This window comes from Pteronotus mesoamericanus, unplaced genomic scaffold (genome assembly GCF_021234165.1).
Source record: "Pteronotus mesoamericanus isolate MK-2021 breed Mesoamerican mustached bat unplaced genomic scaffold, CSHL_Meso_final contig_20, whole genome shotgun sequence".
Classification (NCBI taxonomy): Eukaryota; Metazoa; Chordata; class Mammalia; order Chiroptera; family Mormoopidae; genus Pteronotus; species Pteronotus mesoamericanus.
In genome coordinates, this window is record NW_026555085.1 from 21,313,710 (window position 1) to 21,338,677 (window position 24,968).

At 38.2% G+C, this 24,968-nt stretch overlaps 1 non-coding gene and 1 pseudogene across 1 annotated transcript; one reads left to right on the forward strand and one right to left on the reverse strand.

Annotated features, from left to right (window-relative positions):
* Positions 1 to 1,467: 1,467 nt before the first annotated feature.
* On the reverse strand, positions 1,468 to 1,816 carry LOC129066826 (dynein light chain roadblock-type 1-like; annotated as a pseudogene).
* A 20,609-nt stretch (positions 1,817 to 22,425) lies between these two features.
* On the forward strand, positions 22,426 to 22,545 carry LOC129068034 (small nucleolar RNA SNORA61). The gene has a single exon (XR_008528852.1). It is a non-coding gene; the product is annotated as a small nucleolar RNA SNORA61 (small nucleolar RNA).
* The last annotated feature ends 2,423 nt before the right edge of the window (positions 22,546 to 24,968 follow it).

Below are 24,968 nucleotides of genomic sequence, written 5' to 3' on the forward strand. Positions count from 1 at the left end.
GCCTCTTTCCCAGACAAGATGCTTTCAATTTTTCAGAAACACTCAGTGATGTGCTGCTGAGAGCATAACCCAGTTTCAAAGCTATTCTTGCCAAAGAACCACTTCAGTGTTTTCAGGCAGTACACTGATTGGCACCTTGGGTTGTCAACAGTAGCCCGTCCCGTATCAGACTGTGGGAGCTGCTGCTGTGGCTTCTCCCCGCAGTACGGCCTGTGGACTTGGACATTACGGATAAATTTTCTGCCACTTTGAACTCATCTTGGATAGTATCATTTCTCCTTTGGAGTAACTTGAAGGCTCTTTGAGCAATCTCCAAACTCCAGGAACACTGTCTAAGTTGATAAGCACCTTAAATGGTTTCTTCCCTGCCTTGTCCAAGACCATGTCTAGCCTCTAAGAAACCAATGAGCAATTCAGCTCAGCCTAGAAATTTTCTTAAAAACTATATGGTCTCTTAAGAACCACTTGAACCTATTATCTGATTTCCCTGATTTCTGTCTTCTTGATTTTTGTTTTTGAAATTTTATCCCTCTCTGCCAGGCCTTTTTTGTTTTCAGTCAATATTCCCCTAGGATTTGGGATTCAAGTTCTCCCTGCAATAGCGTGGAGATGCCTGTAATCCAGAACACACAGGTACGGGCTGGTCTGGGAGGGCGGCCTGAGACTTGTAGATTTTGTTTCTGGTAAATGGCTTTGTGGAGGCAACAGATACTTTCTGTCCCCAGTCCTATCTGTGTTGGAAGGCAATTCACCATGGCATTCCTACACTTTGTGGACTGCCATTCAAAGATATTTAAAGAGCAAATGACCTTGGATGCTAGAAATAAAACTTTGAAATGCCCCTTTCTGCAGACACAGTTTAAAATAGTAAAATCCTCCCCCTCTCCCTTGAGAGATTTGCTTACATTCCAAGGGAAAGATAAGTCCTCTTTCTTTCTCTGGAGAGAAGAGTGATCAGGTCACCAGCAGCTCTATATAAATTGGTTTTTCCTAATTTGGAGGCTCATCTCCTGTGATGCACCCCAGTGCCCGCCCAGGTAACACCTGGTCCTCACTGTGTAACCCTGTGGGAGCTGGGGTTTTGGAAACTTGTGCAAAATATTGCTTTGGCTGCTGATTATGTTGTAATTAATATACAGCCCTTGCCTCTGATCCAAAGGGTGCGTGTTATGTCAGCATATGTATGTAAACCTGTAGCAGGCTCACTTGTTGGCTTGCAAGTAGGGTAAAATCTGCAAACCTTCAGTTTCTGATTTAATAGTCTTCCTCAATATTCCAATGAGATTCCAAATTCTAGAACAGAATAAAATTCAGGCCCTATTCCAGGTTCTTTTTTTTTTTAGGTTTCGGTTATTTTTAGTTAAAGAAACATAGCATTTTCCACTTACCAGTCAGCTGACATGATTAACACTATTATTGTTGGGGGGAATTAAGTGGAGGAATGACCCATGAAGCCAAGAGAGTGGCTTATTCAGATGGATTCTGAATCACAGTCAGGAACTAGTCTTTATACTTTGACGTTGTGCAATCATAACGTCATTTTTCTTGGAGCAAATTTGAAGGAAGGTGAGGTCATTCTAGGGGGGCAATTTCACAGCACGGTGCTCTGGGCCTTCAGGATGATGTCGTGCATGAGGCTGGCACACGGCATGGTGATGGGATTGTTCATGGTGCTCTTACTAACAGTGTCTTCTGTGTTCACCATGATGATCTCCTGCACTCCCTTCTGGTTCTGAAGTCACATCAGTGTCTTCTCCACCTTTGTGTGAGTCCCTCTGTCCGGGTCTGGAGGCCCATGCCGCTTGCATTCCACCATCACCTGGCACTCTGATGCCCCCAAGAATGGGAGGCCAGGCACAAGGTGTAGGGGGCAGCCTTGCTCTGCCACATTTCAGCCACCATCCACGAGCTCAAGGCAGGCACTCACCACCTCGGACTCCAGATTCTTATAATATGCATGTTGACGCATAGAACATGTAGCTGTAATGTAAACACATTTAATCTAGAACATTCTCATCACTCTACACTAGAAGGTCCAAGCTGTTTATGTTTCTCACATTCTATAATAAGAAAGAAGTTTTGTGAGGAATAGCATACCAGAAATAAATATGGTGTATGAGAATAGTAAGAAGAGATTTCCATTTAAAGTATGGAGGAAAGCAGTTGATTTTGCAGTAGAAATAGGTTAAACACAGCACTGCAATTTTGGGGCAATTGCTCAGAAGATTATCTAAAGCGGAGTTCAGGAGGCCAATTAGGAAAAACAGCAAAACAGAAACAAGCAACAACCTAATGTAAAAATATGTCCAATTATAGTACACTTGCTATGGAATTATTTTTTTCTTTGGAATAAAATAATATTGAAGTCTCAGGAGAGCATGAGCTATTTTCATAGAAATGTTTCGACACTACCAGGTGAGGTTTGGAAGTTGAATTAGGAGTAATAACAATAAATCTCTTCCCAGCTTTTTAAGAATTCCCTGTTCTTTTGACATTTATCTTCTTTGCAAAATTAAGTTATAGCTATTATTTCGCCTTGAGGCATTGCACTTCTTGGGCTCAAAATGAGCAGCATGGTATTAAGTAATAATTGGTGACATTTTTAAAGCAATCTACGTTCTTACATTTATTGCTACATCCGAGGAGAACAAAGGCATATTTAGTATGTTGTAGGATCAGTAGCTCAGGGCTACAAAACCAAAAAACAAAAAAAAAAAACATGTTTTAAAAACCTGTTTAAACATGTCTTAAATCGTTACAATCCACCATTGTAGCAGGATATCTTTGGAGGAGTCACAAGAAGTAAACCTTTTGCATGCAAAACGAATAGGGCAGATATTGTTTAGAGGTGACTGTGACCTTAGAGACATGCAGAGGAACCAAGCGTCAGTAGCTCTGTGAGTCCTGCAACTGGATAGTTCTGTGGCCAAGACAAGCAATAACTCCTATACTGTGAAGCATTATGGTGTCTGATCTGTGCTCACTCACTCCTAGGTGGGACGCTCATGTGAATATCAGCACTTACCTATGAAGAGTTTGCAGAATAGTTTCAGAATTTAAAATTTCATGGACTGTTTTTCTGTACTCTACATCAGGATGGTATCGTGGCCAGGAGCTTAGGCTTTGGTGTCAGCCAGACCTGGACTTGAATCTTAGCTTTGCCACATATTAGCTTGTGATCTCAGGTGAATTATTTAATTTCTCTGAGCACCATAGTGTTCTTGTTTGTAATGGACATGCAATGAGAGTCATATTTATAATGATTAAATGAGATAATATATTCAAAGCACTTAACATAGTGCTTGGCATGTAACAGGCATGAAAGAGTGATCAACATTATTACAGGATTCAGAAGCATAGCATTGGACTGGGAATAGTCTTCACATTCAACCTGCCTTTGAGGTACACCTTAACATGTGGTCTTTTTTTGTTAATCATTCTGTCATTACATTGTGTCTTACTTTATGCTTCTCTTCACCCCAGAGACCCACTTTATGCTCAGTCCTATCTCCTTGACTTTACAAAGATTTTCCTTCTTACTCTGAATAGCAAGAACAAAGCCCATTCTTCTTTTGTTCCATCTCAAGTCCTCCTCCATGAAGTTTCCTCAGATTCTTTTACTTCCCAACTCCCCTTTTATGAAATACTGAATTTTCTCTTGTATCCATGAGCTATTTATTGATGGCTTTGTACCTTCATATACAAGATCTGTCCATAAAAAGTCCAGCCGTTATTAATTTAGCGAGAATGGTTTGTGCAAAATTGATGTAACCTATCAGTCAAGGAGACTGGGCTGGAATGTGCATGTGTGAACAATGATGACTTCACTGTACTAGTCAGTGGGGGCAGAGATGCCATTGAGTGAGCATTCACACTCTGTGGCCATTGCATTCAAAATGATCGGGCTAGTAGAGCAACAAATCTGCATCACATTTTGTGTTGAGCGTGAACATTTTCTCTGTGGAAGCTAACCCTGTGGGTTGCTATGACCCCTACCCCTCTAGCCATCACCTTGAAGTTAGTCCATTTAGTTACCCCTGAATGTCCCTGGCCCTTTTTGTACTGCCTCCCCTGCACTAGAGCTCAGAGCAAGTAAATCTCTGTGCTGATCCTCTACGGCAGTGGTCCCCAATCTTTTTGGCACCAGGGACCAGTTTCTTGGAAGGCAATTTTTCTTCAGACTACAGGGGTGGAGGTTGGGGACAGGAGGTGGAACTCAGGCAATAATGCAAGTGAGGCTTTGCTCACTGGCCCACTGCTTGCCTCCTACTGTGTGAACCGGTACCAGTCTGCAGCCCAGGGGCTGGGGACTCTTGCTCAAAAGGAAGGACTTTTGTCTTCTGCAGCCTTCTCCTGGATGCAACCCCTGCTGCTTTTCACGAGGAGATGTTATGGGGACTCCTCTTTCTGGCACTGATGCCTGAGGTGGGGAGCCCGGTGTGGGGCTGGTACCCTTTGCTCCTCAGGGGCACCTCTGTAGCCAAGACAGTCCATCCAATTCTATTGCCACACTGTAGATGTGCAACCTGTCCATTCCATGTCTCTGTCCCTCCTACCAGTCTTGATGTGGCTTCTTCTTTATATACTTAGTTACAGGAATTCTCTTCAGCTAGTCTTCAGGTGATTCTCAATGATTATTGTTCTTTAATTTAGTTGTAATTTTGATGTGGTCATGGGAGGAAGCCAGAAAAATGTTTACCTACTCGATCTCCTTGACTGGAAGTTCCCAGAGCTTTTGTTTTACTATTTGCTTCTATAGGCATGCCAATTATTTTTATATTAGTTCTCCCTTGCCTATATTCTATATCAGCAATCATTAATAATTTTCATCTTTTCCCATTTAATAGTATATGTTTCTTCAAGGCTGTCTTTCATATTCTAACTCTGTGTGTGTGTGTGTGTGTGTGTGTGTGTAATTTTTCATTGCTTCTGCATGGCCTTTATCTATGAAATTATTTGGTTACACCTTTCCCCCGAGGACTTGCCATTTAACACTTTGAATATCAGGATCACAGACTTACATAATCTTTGGCCTTGTTCATTTTCCTCTTCCTTAGATCATAGATTCCTTGCTCTATTTCTTGAAACTGTCAATCCATCTCTAACGTCTTCAAGGGCAGGAGGAAATTTAGATAGTTGTTTTTATAATCTGCTATTGATTTCTCTTAAAAGAAAGAACAGGAGAAGTTGCAAGGCAGAGGAAGTGGGGAGGAAAATTCCAAGAAGAGGGCACAGCATGTGAAAGATATTTGGAAAAGAAAGATTTTAGGGCTTTAGAAAGAAATGAGGGAAGGAGCATGTGGGTCAAGAAGCACAAGCATGTGAGATGCTGGTGCAAGATGAAGTGAGAGAGGTCAGATTATATAAGGTTTTGTAGGCTATTAAGTTTAGATTTTATTCTCAGTATATTGGGTGCATGGGGGAAGAGGGAGAATGGTGGTTATTGAAGGGCTTTAAATAAGAAAGGACTATACATTACTGTGCATTAAAAAAAAAAGATAACTATAGTTGTAGGTTAGAGAATGGATTGGGTAGGATGAAGAGTAGAAGATAGAAGGTCAGTTAAGAAGCCTTTATACCTAACTCATTGAAGATGGTGGTAGACTAAGGGAGGAATTAAAAATAGAAGGAAGAAACAGTTTTATTTATTGATTTTCGAGGGAGAGAAAGGGATAGAGAGAGGGAGGGAGGGAGGTAGAGATAGATAGATACAGAGAGAGACACTGATTTGTCGTTTCATCTATTGGTTGTTTCTTGTATACCCCGAACAGAGATTGAACCTGCAACCCTGGTGTATTTGGATGACGTTCTAAGCAACTAGCTACCTGGCCAGGGTGAAAGAAACATTTTTAAATGAATACAACTGGATGAATTAAATACATTTTTCTATCCATAACAGCTTTGTATGTAATAGCCAAAGGTGGAAAGAACTTAAGTGTTCATGAATAGGTGAGCTAAATAAATTGTGGTATCTCCATACAATGGAATACTCAGCAATAAAAGAAATCAGCTATTAATACATACAGCACCATAGATAAATCTCAAAATAATTATGGTGTGTAAACGAAGCCATAAGAAAGAGTTTATGCTGTATGATTCTATTTCTATAAAATTCTAGAAAATGTAAACTAAGCTATAGTGTAGAAATAGTATCAGCAACGGCCTGGAGATGGAGGGTGGGGCCAGAGAGATTATGAGGAAGTGTTACAAAATTTTTGGGGATAATAGATATGTTTATTATCTTGACTGTGGTGACAGTTTTGGGTGTAAACCTATGTCAACACCTTTCAAGTAATACACTTTAATTATGTGCAGTTTAGTTCATGTCAGTTATACATCAATGAAATTACTTAAAAAATTATTAAAATATATTTTTATGGCAGGTTAATGATATTTGGTGAAGGGAATGAGGGAGATAGAAACATCAGAGTTGATTGTTACGTTTCTAGAATAAGCCATTTTCTATAAAGATATTTAAAGCCATAGCCATGGGTGAGACCAGAGAGAGTGGGAATGAAAGAAGGCCTGGGACTGAGTGTGGAGACAAGATAACATTTACGGTTTTGTGGAGGAGAAGCTGGAGTCTTACTTCTTTGTGTAGGTGCGTCATAGGTCATTTGCCTCTCATTGGTGGAGGACACCTTCTTTCTTTCTTAAGATTTTATTTATTTATTTTTAGAGAGGGGAAAGGAGGGAGAGAGCGAGGGAGAGAAACATCAATGTGTGGTTGCATCTTGCATGCCCCCTACTGGAGGCCTGGCCTGCAATCCAGGCATGTTCCTGCGCTGGGAATCAAACGGGCAACCCTGTGGTTCGCAGGCCAGTGCTCAATCCATTGAGCCACACCAGCCAGGGCAATTTGTAATATTTTCATTTACAAACAATGTTGCAATGAATACTTATATATGTGTCATTTTGGAGAAATGTGTGCATGTTATTTGGAAGTATATGTACATATAATCCTCGGGATAATTTTATTGAAGTAGAATTTGCTGGACCAAAAGATAAGATTAGTTGTCATTTTGCTAAAGCTAATAGTCCCTCATAGTTGTACATTTACATTCCCATCATAGTCCAGTCTGCAGTCCAGCAATTTGAAAATGCCTCTTTCCTCATAACCTAATCAATAGAGTATTATTTATCTTTTGATCTTTATTAATCTGATAAGGGAAAATGGTAGTTCAGGATAACTTTAATTTGCAGTCTTTAATTATGAGTGAGATTGAACATATTTTCATATTTAAGAAACGTTTGTATTTTCTCTTTTGGAAATTGTTCACTGTAAAAAATTTAGTTGGTCTTTTTTTTTCCTAAGCAGTATATACATGCTATCTTTGTATTAGGAAAAATAGTCCTTTGCAATATAATTTTGCAAATATGTTTTCCCAGTTTTTTGTTCATCTTTGGAATTTATTTATAGTGGCTTTTGCCTTACATTATGTTTATTTTTATATTGTCAAACTTATACAGTTTTTTGTTTATGGTCCTTGATGTTTCCTGCTCTGAGTTTATTAAAGATTTCCCTTATTATTTCTTATAGCACACTTATAGTTTCATTATTTAACTTCTTGCTGTTACCAAAGCAAGTGTCAGAAAAAGCTAAGGGCTTCTTGTCAACACAGACTGGACACAGAGAAGTCTGTGGTGACTTTTCTACCTAATCCTTAGCCTTCTCTTCCAGAACTGAAAACATATGCAGCCTTGGTCTATATGGGATGTTATAGCACGTTAATCTATTAAGCAGTGAAAATGGAAAGGTAAATTAAAACCTTTTTATCAGTATCATGAAACGATTGAAGTTTGTAGACAGTGTTCACATGAACACTAAATGTAAATAATTATTTTCAGGAGGTTTTCAAGTCCATGTTACTAAGCTGTTGATGACAGCAACTCATTAAACTTTATTTGAAAGTATTCTATTTAGTTTGTCAACTCTAAGTTTAAAAATCAATTATTCTCTTTTCTCTAGGGAATAATATGATGATTTTGATTTTTTTATTACTCAAACTTCTGTTTTAGAGTAACAGCATGTTGTGAGTGTTCAAAGAGAAAATATTCCAAAAAACATGTTTAGCTCAGCTTCCAAGTTAATTCCAAGTTAAATTTCATCAATTCTCTCTATACTAGCATGAAAGTAGATTATATATTTTAATTAGAGAGAAGAACAGGCAGAAGAGCACCAGAAACCTTAGGGGTTGTATAGCAGAGGAGGCTTTAACAGATAATCCAGGCATTTTCTCTTCCAAGCTTGACTATTATTTTGTATTTTTATTGGTCCAACCATAATTCAGCTTGTGCCAGAATTTTGTGGCTCTTCAAGGTCGCTACCTCATTACTAAACTGCACTGAAGGTTTATTGGGAAAGCATGAAGTTGAAAGTGCACTAATTTGGTCATAAAACTAATTTGATATACTTGTAAAAACTGAGTTTTGAACTAAATGACCTTTCCTATCAGTTTCTGCCCCAAGATTCTAGGTCAATGTGTTTTCACAGACCTAATGCCCTTCCTGACCCTTTTTACCTATTGAAGTCCTGTTCAATTCAAATATAACATTTTTGTGTGTGATTTCTCCACCTAGATATGGTCATCCATTCCTTTGAACTCTCTGTAGAACTTGCAATACCTGTTGCTGGTGTTTCAGTTACAGCTTTATGTTGGTGTTTTAGTTATAGCTGTATGTAACATCTTCCTCAATGAACTAAAAACTCCTTAAAGACAAGGAGATAAGGCTACTCAGCCTTATTTATGCTCATCACAGCACAGAATTGTGCCTTGACATTTTTTTTAATGCTCCTAAAGATTTATTGAATATGAATAAGCTCCTATGGTATATAATGTTAAGATACAAATTGATTCATTCTTCCATTCATTCTTCATTCATTCATGAAAGAGGTTATACCTGGTGAAAAGAAAACTCTATGGGGCAGAGAACTTGTGTGGGTGAGTAGAGGACCAGTGGAGAGTAGGTGGAGACCCTGGGATGGGAAAGAGCTGGCCGCTCTAACTGTTGTTCTGCCCGCAGGTTTGTGGCCTTTGTCTGCACATCAGCCTGAACAATCTTTTTACAGCTTACATTATATGGTATCACTCTCCTGCTTAAACACTTTCAGTGATTTCCCATCATTGCATTCTGGTAAAATTCAGAGTCCTCACCCTGCTCTACAAAGTCCTAGAGGACAGGGTCCCAGTCCCACTTTCCATCCTTGTCACCGACTGCCTCCCCCACTTGCTATATTCCACGCTGCACAACTTTTTGGTTCTTTAGACATGTCCGTCTCACTTTCATCTGTATTGTCCTAGACCTTCCCTCTGCATGTAATACTATTTCCCTTGAGTTTCTCTGGACGGGCTTCTTATTGTAACAGCAAGTACAGAGGCTCAGAGGTGGTATCTTGCTTGACCTGCTTTTAAAGAAAGCAGAGTAACCACTGTGGCTGGAACAGGGTAAGCGATGGGATGAAGAGAGAAATAAGGCCTGAGCTATAGTCAGAGGCAACGTCGGTGCAGCTTGTCGGCAATTGGTAAAGCCTTCGGAATTTATTCTGGATCAGAAGAGAAAGTACAAGGAATTTTGAGCGGAGGAATGACACGATCTGGCTTATATTTATCATGAGTTACTTGGACTGCTCTGTGAGAAATGTGATGCAGAGATATACAGTAGAAGCAGGAAGATCAGGTAATTTGTCCAAATGAGACATGATGCTTGTCTTAGACCAAGGGGACAGTTTCTTAATCTTAATTGCATCAGAGACTGTCCATATAAACCCATTCTCCACCATTTCCATAATGATGCAATTGTAGTCTGGCCCATGGCTGCCTAGCCTCACCCCATTTGCCAGGACTCCTTAGGGTTAAGTGTGACCATGTGCTTCAGTTTTCCTCGATGGAATCTGAAAAGACCTGTGTCTTTCTGGGCTGAGGCTTTCAGACGGTATGCAGATGAGGGCGATGCACTAGGAAATGGTGAAAAAACAAAGTGGAAGGAACTGGATTCTGAAGGGCCACAAGGAGGGGAGCTGCCTGTCCACATCTTCTGCTGACCCTGGATTGTGAGAAGTAATTCCTGAGTTATTACTGCATCTTTGTAACAGCAGCTTAGCTTTTACCCTGATAATTCATTTATCAACTTACTTAACCTTTTTGCGCCTCACATTCTTCAGTCTGTTTAGTGGGCATACTATTGATACAGCCCTGGCAAGGCTGTGGTGATCAATGCATGAGATAATCCTAGGGAAGTGCTTAGTGCAGTGCTTTTCTCATGGTGATCTTTCTGCGAGTGTTTTCTACTACCATTAATTATGCAAATAATTCCCTCTTTGGTTTGGATGATGGATATCTTGCCCATAAAGAAGCAGGGGTTGGGGAACTTACGGAAAGTCCTCTTGAAACAGATGGGCCATGAGTGGAACCCTAGCATTCATATTTGTTCGAAGTTCCACATTAGGCTCTGGTGAATACGTTGGTTCGTATATACACAGTGTATATTTTTATATATATATATATATATGCATGCCATATATTGTTCTGTTAATAAAGTGCCTTAATGCCTTCCTTTAGGAGACAGGCTAGTTTAAAATGTCTAATATTCTTACAAGTGCTAGAAAAAGGGAGAATAGTCCCAATTATTCATATTCAATGAAACAAATTTCCTGTGAACAGTGATGTTAAAAAATTACATAACCCTGCATGAAAGACTTCCATATGAGGTAGTATGGTCATTTACATTCTCTAAAGATCTCTCTTACAAAACAAAATATTCTGCTTAAGACTTAACTTGTATTGCAGTTCTGGGATCAGGATATAAGGGAACTAAATCTCCAGGCCCCTAAACCCAACCCAACCCAGCACATCTGTGAGCCGATGTTTGAGAGGTGAACTGAGAGCAGACACACAGGTGAGGCTACCTTACATCCAACATGGGCCCTGAAACCAGAAGAACAATTCTCTAGTCTACACAGAGTTGGGGAGATGAAGCTGAGGCTCCTGGATTACACTGGAGATCCTGAAGGAAACCAAACTGTTCTCAGATCAACCGTGACCTTGGGCTATTGGCAGAGGCAGAGGCAGATTATCTCTGGAGGAGAACATGCCCCATTTTGGGGCTCAGGATTTCTGGGAATAAAGGTCAACTAAATGTAATCTAATAAATTAATAGTGAGACCAATATACAGACAAAGAAACGTGATTTCACATGTGGAGAACGGAACCCTAAAGAATCACATACTGGAATTATCATATTCAAAACAAAATAATTCTGTGTAAAGCCTTTTCCACCCCCTAAGACAGCTGTATTGAGATATAATTCACATGCCATAGAGTTTACTCGTTTAATCCATTTAAAGAGTGCAATGAAATGGTTTTTATATGTTCAGGGATACTTGCAGACATTAACAAAGTCCATTTTAGAACATTTTCATTATATCAAAAAGAAACTATATCCCTTTACTATCCTCTCCATCTGCATTTCCCTCTTTCCCAGTCCTAGGCACCCACTAATCTACTTTTCATGTGTATAGAGTTCACTATTCTAGACTTTTCTATGAATGAAATCATGTAGTAGGTGGTATTTTGTGACTGGATGTTTCATTCAGCATAATGTTCTAAGGTTCATCTATGTTGTAGCATATATTAATACCTCTCTTTTTTATGGCTGAATGACATTCTAAACATTTCATTGTATAAGAATATTATACTATATTTTGTTTTTCTATTTGCCCATTTATGGACATTTAAGTTGTTTCCAAAGTTTGGTTTTTGCAAATAGTGCTGCTATAAATGTTCATTTACAAATTTCTGTGTGGACTTGTTTTCATTTTTCTTAGGTATTTACCTAGGAGTAGAATTACTGGGCCGTAGGGTAACTAACTATGTTTAATCATTTGAGAAACTGCCAGGCTGATTTCCAAAGTGGCTACACTATTTTATATTCTCACCAGCAGTGATGGGGGTTCTGCTTTCTCCCTGTCCTTGTCAGCACTGTTGTTATCTGACTTTTTGATACTAGTTTTATTCTTGTGTATGAAGTGGTTTCTCATTGTGGCTTTGAGATGCTTTTCTCTAATGATGTTGAGCATTTCATGGGCTAATTTGCCATCTGCATATCTTCTTTGCAGAAATGTTTATACAGATCAGTTAGGGACTGAATGTGTGTCCCCCATCATATTCATACGTAGGAAACCTAACTCTTCAGTAATGGTATTTCATTCCATTGATTTATATATCTATCATTGTTCCAGTATCACACAAACAATCAATCCAGTCTTGATTATTGTTGCTTTGTAACGAGTCTCGAAATCAGGAAATGTGAGTCCTACTACTTTAGTCTTCTTTTTCAAGATTGTTTTGGCTATTCTGAGTCCCTTGCAATTTTATATGAATTTTAGAATCAGCTTATAAGTTATTACAATCACGTCACCTGGGATTCTGATAGAGATTGAATTGAATCTGTATTTCAGTTTGGGGTGTACTGGTAAACTTAACAATTTTAATTTTGCTTAATTAACATGGAATGTCTTTCACTTACTGAGATACTGTTTAATGTCTTTCAACACTGTTTTGTGATTTCCAGAGTACAAATCTTGTATATTTCTTGTTAAATTTATTTTATTCTTTGTGGATGCTGTTGAGAATGGAATTTTTTAAATTTAATTTTTTGGATAGCTCATTGCAGGTATATATAAATAGAATTGATTATTATATATTGATCTGTATCTTGTAAACTTGCTGAACTCATTCCAAGAGTTTTCTAGTGGATTTTAAAGGATTTATGCAAGGTTGTGTCATTTGCAAATAAAAATTGTATTTCTTCTTTTTCAGTCTAGATGTCTTTCATTTCTTTTTCTTGCTTAATTTCTTTTTTAAAATCTCCAGCAGAGTGATGATTAGAAGTGGTGAGAGTACATATGGTTATTTTGTTGCTGATCTTAGAAGGAAAGTATCCAGCATTCTACATTAAATGTGATGTTAGCTGTGGGCTTATTTTAGATATTTTATCAGGTAGAGAAAGTTCCCTTTTATTTTATTACAAGTTTGTTGAGTTTTTATCATGAAAGAACAATAATTTTTGTCAAATGCTTTTTCCCCATCTTTTGATATGATTAAGTGACTAAAAATTTTATTCTATTAATAGGATGTTCTACATTGATTGATTTTCAGATATTAAACCTACCTTGCAACGCTGGGGTAAACCTCACTTGGTCATGTTGTGTAATTCTCTTTATATGTTGCTGGATTGGTTTGATAGAATTTGTTTTCATGATTTTTGAGTCTATATTCATAAAAGATACTGGTCTATGTTTTTCCTTTCTTGTGATGTCTTTGTCTGGTTTTGATATCAAAGTAACACTGCAGTATTCTCATAGGACAATTGCTATAAGCTTTATGCAGTCAATTTTTAAAAATAATTTTCACCAGTTCTGCTGGGGAGCAGGTCAGCAGAGCTGCTCACACTGTCATTACCAGAAGTATATACTAGTTTTAAAGAAAAAAAAAAGATGTAATCACAAATACTAGAAAGTAGCAAGAGACATAAAAATGACTAGCAACTTTGCAGAGTAAGCAAGTAGAATTATTAGAAAATATATTATTTTAAAAAATAGTAGATGGGTTAAATAGCACATTAAATAAAACTGAAGAAAGAATTTGTGAACTGACAACAGAGACAAATGCAAAGCATAAAGGAAGTATTGAACTTATATGGATGATAGACTAAGATGGTCAATACAGTTAATCTTCACTATGTGAAGGGATAATGTCTAAGGAAAACTGTCTAGAAGTGTATAAGACTTGAATACAAGGCTATAAAAAGCCAATACCTAGTTGTTTGTAGTAAATCTTCAGAAGGCCAAATTTAAAATAAAGATATTAAAAGTGATCAGAGAGAAAAGACAGATCACCTACAAAGAACAATAATTAGACTAACAGAAGACTTCTTAACAGTAGCAACAGAAGCCAGAAGACAATGAAATAATATTATCACCATCTAAGAATTAATAATTTCCTAATGAAATTCTCTTTCAGGAATGAGAACAAAATCAAAACTATCAGATAATCAATTTACCACCCACAGACATTAACTAAAAGGACTCAAGGATATACTTTAGGATGAAGGCAAATAGTTCCAAAAAGCCTCAAGTACAAAAATGGTGGGAAAAGAAAATCGTAGCCTCTAAGTCTTATCACATTGTCTTTATATGATTATATAATGATTATAATAATAATTATATCTTGTGGGGTTAGATCAAAGAATATAACAGTAACATGTCCTTTTGTTTATCGTAGCAGGTGCATCATGAATGGGGAAGGAATAGGAGTTGAAGTATTCTAAGATTGGGATGACTATACATTCTGGTTTGCTTGGATAGTCCATGTTTGTTCCTGTTTTCTCACTGTAATTGTTAATATCAATACCCTCACTCTAAAGAATATCTTGGCTTAGATGATGTTATTTGGCTACTCTGGGTATACAGGACTTAGTGACCTGGTGGATTGGGGGGACAAACAATAGGGTAGAGGCAAAGATAAAGCCAAGAGCTCATTCCTGGTGGCCTTGGGGGGTAGTAGAAATCCTGACATAACACCAGGTGAACTTGTGGATATTTGTCTCAGATCAAGGACTTCTTGGAGGCTCTTTCATAAGACAGGTATGGGGGCTGGTTTCACTCATTCCAATTATTTGAGGTTTTGATTCTTCTGAAGCATTTCAGTTTGTTAAATCTGACATGTAATTACCTCAGTCCTTCTTTGAGTAAATAAGAACATTGAGGAGGCTCCCAAATTGATGCACATCTGGGAGCTCACCATTGAGAAGTCCAAAAAAGCTCTGTTGTTGGCAACCTCACATTTACCATGGTAAGATCTATAATTATAAGCTATCTGGAAGGTACAGGTTCCTATTGGCATTAGGTTACAGAGAATAAGAGAAACATTTTCCTGTTCTTTCTGATTACATTTTTTTTTAAAGTGTGCCTGATAGTTGCTAACAGAGTAGAGCTTAAATGTTCTCACAACAAAAATGAAATAGTAATCATGTGACATGATGGAGGTGTTAATACTATGATAATAATCATATTGGAATAATAAGTATCAAATGAATACATTGTACGCTTTAAGTTATACAACAATATATGTCAAATATGTACAGTATATCTCAATAAAGTTAGGGGAAAGGTGTGAAGACCCCCACACTTATCTGTTGACAGAGATAAGACTCAGAATGTGCTTACCAAATTAAATGTTAGTCAATTGGTAATTACTTTGTTGATTCTGGGAAAGAAAATGGAAGCAACAGCTTCAGGGAGAAATGAGAAGGTTAAGACCAGAACAGCAAGGCCTGGATTCTGGCTTTAACTGTGTCCCAATTGACAACAGGAGCTTGAGTAACTCACATACCTTGTCTAAAATTAAGTTTATTCTATAAAATGAAAATATTAAGAACATTTATAAGCACTGACCATGTGTCAGACACTTGTCTAAACACTTTATGAATCTTTTAAGCAAACCAATGCATTATTGTTATCATTTCCATTTTTAAAATGAGGAAATTGGGACATTTGAGATGAGTTCACTTTCCTAAGGACACACTGTTCATAAGTGGCACACCTGAGATCGAAACCGGACACTGTGCTTTCCCTCTCCTGACCAACTCACCTGGTTCACCTAGCTGCCATTCTTTATCTTGTTGTACATCCTGGGATGTGACCCATGGGGTTTCCCTTACCCTCTGGCCCTGGTTGAGTTGCAGCAGTGATAAGAGATGAGAATGTTGGAGGAGAAAAGAAACTGGACTTATTCTCCCTCTGTTTCCGGCCTGAGGGATAACCACAGATTGGCTGAATCTCTTTATTGAAGATGATGTTTTTTGTCAGGTGCTCTTTCCATACACTTCACCTAGTTGGGCTCCAGAAATGACTCCTTTCTGGCTCCCTTCTGGCTTAGAGATGGTAATAGCTCTTCACTGCAGGCTGTTACGCTGTGCCATCTCTTGCTGGTAAGATCCTTGTGGATTACACTATGCTGTCCATAGAGTTGCATACAATATACTATACCAGAAGGAGGTTCATTTTGTGGTCACTGTACTCTCTGACTTGGACACTGGAGGTTCTGCTTATAGAAAGCCTCCTACTTAAGTCTCGGGAGGTAGAAAGCTGGGCCATGCTGCAGTGGGCGGCTCCAGGACTGAGACACTTAAGAAAGTGGGAAGTACAATGAACAGGTTTGTCCCTTAATGTCCCGACCAGAATTTGTAGAATGTTGGCACCTCCCAACCTACCAAACTTATTGAGCTTCAGTACCCCAAATTCTTTCATTCATTGAATGTGTCATGGAGTTGGCACATATTCTTACTTCTGCTGGTGCATTCCTTCCTTTTGCCTAGCAAACTCCTTTAAATGTCAGCATGAGTGTCACTTGCTTGGGGAACCCTCCCCTGGAACATGCCCATCGTTCCTGTCCGTGTAGATCAGGATCCTTGTGATACACTCCATTCACTTTGCGGAACTTTCCTTTGCAGCACTTACCAGAGTTTATAATTAGGCTTTTGCTGAAGATTTGCTCATATCTCCTCCCTCCCTAGGAAGGGCACTTCAAGAGGACTGGGGTTGCTTCTGGCTTTGCTCAGTATAAAACTTCCAGAAATGAGCACTGCCATTGACTCCAGCATGCATGGAGGAATGCTTGTTGGGCGAATGGATGGATGTGTGACTGAGCATCCTATAAAATGGTGAAGATGATAGACTGGGATGGAAAATGAGGTGGTGGTTCCAGGTGTATCCAAGCAAAATGGGAATGTGTTTTTACCTGGGACCTTACATAATGTTGACATGGTTGGGTGAAAAGCTTTCTTTTTCTCAGGAGGGCAGAAGACTATCCTTAGAAGTGACTTGGCTAATGCCAGTAATGACAAGAGGAGGAACATATCACAAAGTTAATAAGAAGTTCGACTCCCACCATGAGAAGTGAGGACTGGGGAGAATCATGAAGGGAGAGAGGAAGTTTTTTTAGTACTGTTCCTATTGGGTCACCATGGAGCCTGGAAGACAGAGCAAGAGAGAGCACCCCACCTGCTTGCATGCCCGGGGCTTCAGAGAACTTTGGATGCTGCGAGAAGAATGTGTAAGAAGCTTCAGAATCCAGTTAGAAGGAGAATGAGGGAGTGCCAGGGTTTTCATTGGCTTGGACTTGAAATAATGACTGTTTTATTTACTTTATATTTTATGTTGTTATCCGCACACCCCATTTTAATTTTATTTCCCACTAGGTATGGGACATGTGTGTTAGAAGGTGATGTCTTTTTGACTTAGTCATTGCTCTTATTGACTTCATCTTCTCTTCTCCACCAAAAGTGGTATTTTGGATTTGATCATGGCTCCTTCTGTAACTGATTTTTTTCACACTATTTCTGAGCATTAGCACGGTACCTGAAATTAGAATCATAACCAATTGACTGATTTATTTCCTAATTCATTTGGATCCAGAATTTGACAGCATCTTTATTTTTTTAGTATATTTTAATCTGGCTTTGCATATTTCCGTCTAGGTTGCACACTTGGATAACAAGATTTCCTCAATACAAGTTGATTATTTAAGTCAGCTGTAATATCTTAAGTGGAAAAAAACCTACTTTACTTGTAAATAACAAAATAACATTTCTAAGTTTTAGGTTCATTATTAAGTTCTGCAGGGAACTGACTGAACTAACCCCAAATACCATCCTTTTTTGACTAATTTGTGTGGACAGTTATAAATCACACAGTGAACTCTGTCTACAAGGCTATGAGCCAGCAATCTTTATGGCATAAAGGGACTGTTGTTCTTTGTGAATAGACAATGATTAGATGGCATTTCTGAAACTGGAAGAAAAGTAAAGTAGTTTTTCAGTAGAGAGTCTAATAAAAAAATTGATTTGATAAAAGTTTCACTCAAAAATGGTTCTGGTATTTCATACTCTATGCACATATCTATTTATACATGTGAACATTACTTCAGTATAGACATGGCATTGATAAGGAGTTTATATTTAAATTTTATTCATTAGAACAAATAACATAGTGTTAAAATTTGGCAACATTTTAGTGTAAAAATTGTGCTCTCAATACATTCTGCTTATTTTTTTTAATTTAGGGTTTCAAAGGGAACTTTTCAGGAGTTTATTTTTAAAGATTTTATTTATTTGTTTTTAGAGAGAGAGGAAGGGCAGAGAGAGAGAGGGAGACAAATACTGATGTGTGAATGAAACATCAATCAGTTGCCTTTCTCACGCCCCCAACCAGGGACGTGGCCCACAACCGGGGCATATGCCAGAAATCGAACTGGTGACCTTTTGGTTTGTAGGCCAGCGCCCTATTCACTGAGCCACACCAGCCAGGGCATATTCTGCTTATTAGTTTAACACATATTTGTTGTAGAAAGTGCAACAATAACTCCATAGTGGTTATAAAAAAGAAAGAGAAATGTCTAAAATGTTATTATCTAGAAACAACCAGGGTTAACATCTTTCAAAAATATAACTCAGAGCTCATTCCAAGTTAGCAAACATAGGTAGACATCATCACTTTTAATTGCTATTACTGGCAACATCAATTTTTAAAACCAGCTTTCAAAAATGACTTGTCTTAACCCAGGTTCCCTATGAAACAGAACCTGAGACAAGAAATAAGTGTTTATGTTTAATTTCGGAGGTGCAGTCCCAGGGCAGCAAAAGTGAAGGAAAAGATTCACTAAGTAGTGAAAGATGGGAGGGCATGGCACAGACATGTTTTGCTTCACGTTAAGATTCTAAGAGGCAAAGCTTGTTCCTTAGCAGGTACACTTGCTTGGTCAGACAGTATGTACCCAGAAAGACTCTGTGGAGAGGTCCTGTCTCTGCACAGTCTCTTGGAGGGAGGAAAGGAAGGGAATGTATCTGCTAGCTCCCTGTTTTCTCTCTTCCACTGGCCAAAGCTTTCCACACAACGAAGTTTACTCCTTACCTTCCCTTTCATCACTCAGCATCTTTAGCAGCTACTAGCCAAGCCAGATCACATGTTCTGGGATGGAGCTCTCCCTTTGAATTTGGAGGTGACAGGAAGGGCCGGAGCCACGAGCGTGTGGCTGCTTGACCTGGAGAGGTGGACTTCTGTGGGTCTACAACAAATGGGTCAGCCATAGCAACAGCTAAGGCAAAGCAAAGTCAACCAGGGTCTAAGAGACAAGGTGAGTCTGGGAGAACCTGTGGATGCAAATGAGGTATATGCTGAAGAAATATAATTGAGGTTATTTTCCAGTTTTCATTATAATAACTAAGGCTGCCATAAAAACCATTTTCCATATAGCTTGTGTACTTAACCTGTATATTATCTTAGGATAAATTCCCAGACATATACTATATTGCTGAGTCAAAGGCTTCTAAATCCCAGGAAATTTTCCATATTCCCTTAAGGGAAAAGAACAGGGAAAGGGGACCTTGAGTGGAATCTAGTTTCACACTACACCTCTTGCCTTGGCTGCTGGCTGGATTCTGCTGTTTGATTTAGAAAAAATAGCAAGGCTTTAAAATAATCCCTTTTCTTAGTTTCTCAGTTTTTACTTCTTTTCTTTCTTACGTACCTAATGTTCAGCCTAAAGATTGTTCAAGCATGATATTCTAGCAGAGAAATACAGGAGCTTTTGACTTCAAAACTCTTCCTTCTTTCTGTTAAAGCTGTCTACATCGGCCAAGCTTGCAGAGTCATGGGGAATATATGGGACTGACTGGTGGGAGAGGGGAGAGAGTACCCCTGTCGGCCGTCCCAGCCGGAGGTTCAGTCCGGTGGGCGATGCTGGGGCAGAGGGGCGGCCAGATAGTGCAGACAGTGCAGCCAGATGGTCCTGGTTTCCTGTCCCTGATCTCCCGCTGACTAGCTCGTGCCCTTAGGCAAGTCACTCATTCTCTGCTTCACTTTCTACTTCTGTTAAATGCGGGGATTCTACTAAGCTTGATTAGCTCTGAGGGACCCTTTAGGATTTTACTAAAACCAGGAAGTACGATTTAACAAACAATTTATTTCTTCTTTGGTGCCAGAAAGAAAAAATAGAATATAGTGCACAGAAAGCCGTGAAGCTCTGCCAAGTCATAACTTACTTTAAAAACTTGTAAATATCTCTATTACTTACAGTAGGGGAAAATTGGAACTCTCTCAAATGCTCTGATGTAGGAGGATGTGTAAATCTCGTGTCTCTTTAGACTGTCATATTAGGCGGCCCTTAAAAATAGTGTTTTTAACTGGAAAGATGAAAAATAAATTAATGAACGTGGCTACTCTGCCGTGCAGAGAGGGTGAGGGTGACGGGAGCTGTGACAGTGAGGAGGGTGGCCGTGATGGGGTGGTGACGGGGGCGGGGGGGCCAAGGTGGAGCAAGGCTTCTTTAAGTTTTCGGTATGTTTATTGGTTTTAGAGGAGAAGCATCAATTGATTGCCTCCAATGTGCGCCCTGCAGATCGAACCCGCCACCCTTCGGAGTACAGGGCGACACGCCAACTGAGCCCCACCCTCCAGGGCAAGGCTCCTTAACGTGCACAGAATTTTGTTTTGCTTTGAGTTCTGTGATTCCGGTCAACATAAATTTTCTTAAATTATTATTCTTCAAATATATTTAATGGTATTTTCAAATGTTCATAAGATAATGTGAAGATATTTTAAAAGCAGAGTGCAATGTTTTACATATGTGTGTATATGTGTATAAAATAATCCCAATTTTGTTTTAAAATGCATAGAAAAAATTAGAAGAAAATGCTTTAGTTATTAACAACTATTCTCTTTGGGAAATGAGATTGGAGGCAATAATTTTGCTTTCTATTCCTTTTTGCATTATCCAATTTCTCAGCAAAGAGTGCCTATTTTACCAATAAGAAATATATGTATATAGAAGTATATATAGAAGAAAAAAAAATCTAACAACAATCTCCTGAAAATCTTTGTTTCTTTCAGTCTGGTTTACTCCTACGATGTTGCTCCCTTCCCTCTCCCACACTCCTTGAGGACTGGAAGGGATGAGCTTTCTCTGCCTCCTCCTCATGTCTGGCTGGGGTCTCTCTTGGGTGAAAGGCTGTTTATTAATCTGTTTCTAGGTTTGTTCCTCTAAGTCTTTTCCCTCTATTTCTGTGAGCAATTGCTGATAATGCCCTCAGTCACTTTTTTTTTCCCTAAGTTGTGGGCTTTTTTCCCCTTTGTCAACTACATTTCTTTTATCACTTTGTTCCTGTAGCAGTCTTGAAACATTTCCACACATTTTATTTTATCCTGTTGCTGTTTGGGAATCTCTGTCTAGAAATCCTATTTGTTTTCATATAGTGGGGGTGAATTTTTATTTTATTCAACAAGAATGTATTTCTTTGTGTCCCGTTGCTAAATGTTGAGAGTTCAGTGATGAATAGAATACTGCTTCTGCCCTAGAGGAGCTCATGGTTTTTATACACGAACACAAATAACCTATCTGGGCCTTAAAGTTTCTTAATCTTTAAAGCAATATAGTGTCCGCCTCATAGGGTTGTTAGAGGATCAAATAAATTAGTACAGGCAGAGTGCTTAAATAGTGCCTTGCACAGACTAATAATTCCTTAAAACTTGTTTACAACATTGGAAGTGAGAAACAGACTGACAGTGACCAGAGGGGACAGGGGAGGGGATAACGGGGGAAAGAAGGGGAAGGTACAAGCAAAGGAACATGAATAGAGGACTCTAGGGCATGGACAATGGGGGGGATTGACTGTGGGAGTGGGGGGATGGGGTAGGGGGTGAGCAATGAGGGAGAAGGCGGGACCACTGTAACTGAGCGACAATACATAAAAAAATTAAAATTAAAAAAAACTTTATTATAACATTGCAACCAATAGTGTGTACCCATTATAATAATGTAAGGAAAAAAAAAACCCACTAGAAGAACAATGAGAAGCCAGAGTCCCAGTTTTACCACTTATTATCTCATTATGCTAATCTGAACTCTGGTTTTCTTATCTGTAAATATATGAGTAATAGCACTGAACTTACAAGGTTGCCATGACAATTTCATTAGAAAAATGTATATCCAAGTGTATAAAAGTGTAAGTTATTTTTATGGTTTGAGTTTAGGAGAAGTTATTGGGTTGATCAAAAATTCCATTTAGTTTTTTTCTGTGCAATGGCTCTAATAGTGCTTAGTTGTCTATAACTTTATTTAAAACAATTTTGTTAGATTGCATTATGACAGCTGTAATATCAGTGTGCATTAAAAAAATAACACTAAAATTGGTGAGTTTTTGTGCAGCCATTTTAATATTGAAGATGGAAGAAAATATGCAATGCTTTTGGTGTATTATGCTTTATTATATCAAGAAAGGTAAAATGAAACTGAAACGCAAAAATAAAGATTTGTGCAGTGTATGGAGAAGGTCCTGTGACTGATCAAATGTGTCAAAAATGTTTTTGTAACCCTTCAGTTCCCTTTCCCATCGGATCTCAACACGGGTCTTGGTGGTCATAAAAGGAGGAAAAGTAAAACTGAAGCTGGCCTCTCAGCTCTGTAGCATGTGGGCTAGTTTCAAACAAAGTTAAATAAAATAAAATAAATAAATAAATAAAAATAAATAAAATAAATTAAAAAATAAAATAAATGTTTTTGTAAAGTTTCTTGGTACAGTTGACATTTTGGCCAAATAATTCTCTGCTGTGGGGCTGTCTTATGCATTGGAAGATGTTTGGCAGCACCCCTGGCCTCTATCCCTAAAAGTCAATAGTGGGAGATAGATGACTACTCAAAATTATCCAAATCGATAAATGAAAAATGTGTCTTTATTTTATGGAAAAAACTAAACAGACTCTTTGGCTAACCCAATATTTTATACAAACAAGCATCTATACACTTGCCCTGTGTCTTTCAGGAAATATAGGAATAGAAAGATTGCTTCTTAATATTTTTCTAAGTTTGTTCACTATTTTTTATTGAGATATAATTGACATATAATATTATATGAGTTTCAGATATATAACATAGCAAGTCATTTATATGTATATATTGTGAAATGATCACCACAGTATGTCTAGTTAACATCTATCATCACACAGTTACATTTTTTCTTTTTTTAATCTTTCTAATGAAAATTTTTAAGGTTTTACTTCTTCAGCAACTTTCAATGATACAATACAGTATTATTACCTATAGTCACCGTGCTGTATATTACATCCCTAGGACTTGTTTTGTAACTGAAAGTTTGTACCTTTTGACCACCTTCACCTGTTTCACCTGCCCCATCCATGCCCTCTGCCAACCACCAATCTTTCTCTATGAGCTTGTTTGTTTGATTGTTTTAGATTCTACATTCTGGTGATATCATATAGTATTTTCTTTCTCTAGCCAACTTATTTCATTTAGCATAATGCCATCCTTGTTGCCGCAAATGCAAAATTTATTTTTTATGGCAGAAATATATCAATTTCTCCACCCATTAATCCATTAATGGACACTTGGGTTGATTATATGGCTTGGCTATTGTAAATGATGCTGCAATGAACATGAGGTGTAGATATCTTTTTGAGTTAGTATTCTTATTCCTTCAGATAAATACCGAGAGGTGGAGCTGCTGAATCATATGCTAGTTCTATTTTTAATTTTTTAAAGAATCCCATACTGTTTTCCACAGTGGCTGCACCAATTTACAATCCCACCAACAATGCACAAGGGCTTCCTTTTCTCCATATTCTTGCCAACACTTGTTATTTCTTGCCTTTTTATAGCCATTCTAACAGTTATGGAGTGATAGTTCACTCCATAACTCCATTGTGGTTTTGATTTGCATTTCTCTGATAATGTAGTGATGTTGATCATCTTTTCATGTGCTTCTTGGCCATTTGTATGTCCTCTCTGGAAAAATGTCTAGGCCTAATTTTTAATTGGATTGTATGTTATTTTGCTGTCGAGTTCTATGAGTTCTTTACATATTTTGGACATTAATCCCTTACCAGATGTATGATTTGAATATATTTTCTCCATTCCATAGGTTACCTTTTCATTTTGTTGATGGTTTTCTCTGCTGTGCAGAAGCAGCTTTTGAGTTTGATGTAATCCTACTTCTTTATTTTTGCTTCTGTTGTCTTTGCTTTGGTGTCAGATTTAAGAAAAATCATGGTCAAGATCAGAGCCAGAGTTTACTGCCTGTGTTTTCTTCTAGGAGTTTTAAGGTTTCAAATCTTATGTTCAAGTCTTTAATTCATTTTGAGTTGATGTTTGTGTATAGTTTAAGATAGTGGTCCAGTTTCATTCTTTTGCATACATCTGTTCAGTTTTCCCAACACCATTTATTGAAGAGACTGTCCTTTCCCCATTGTGTATTCTTGGTTCCTTTGTCATAAATTAATTGATCATACATGCATGGGTTTATTTCTGGGCTCTTTTCTGTTCCATTGGCCTACATGTTTTTCATGCCAATACTGTACTCTTTTGATTACTACAGCTTTGTGATTGTTTGAAATCAGTACATGTACTGATTTCTTTCTTTCTTTCTCAAAGCTTTTTTTCTTTCTCAAAATTGCTGTGGCTGTTTAGGGACTTTTGTGGTTCCATATGAATTTTACCCTAACTTAAAAATAGAATATATTTTTATTACAATTAGATGAATGTGGCAGTTACTGTCAGCTTAGAAGAGGCCTGATTCAGTGTTGGGTTCAGCATGAAGGCCTGATTTGGGACAGGCCAGTGATTGAAGAAAGGGAAAGAAGGAACTGCTTCCAGTGGCTTCTCCAGACTTTTATGTAATGGCAGCATCTAGAAAATGGGATTCTGGGCCTTTCATTGATGTTGTTGGTGGGAAAGAAAAGTTTTAAGGTAATGTTAACATTGGGAATATGTACCATTTACAGCAGATGTCGTAATTCATATGATATGCTCCCAACTCTACCAGGAGTTTGCAGTGACTGACTGTGAGCTAAACAATATCCAAGGTGGTCAGAGGTGCCAGAGAGTCTTTTTCCAATATTC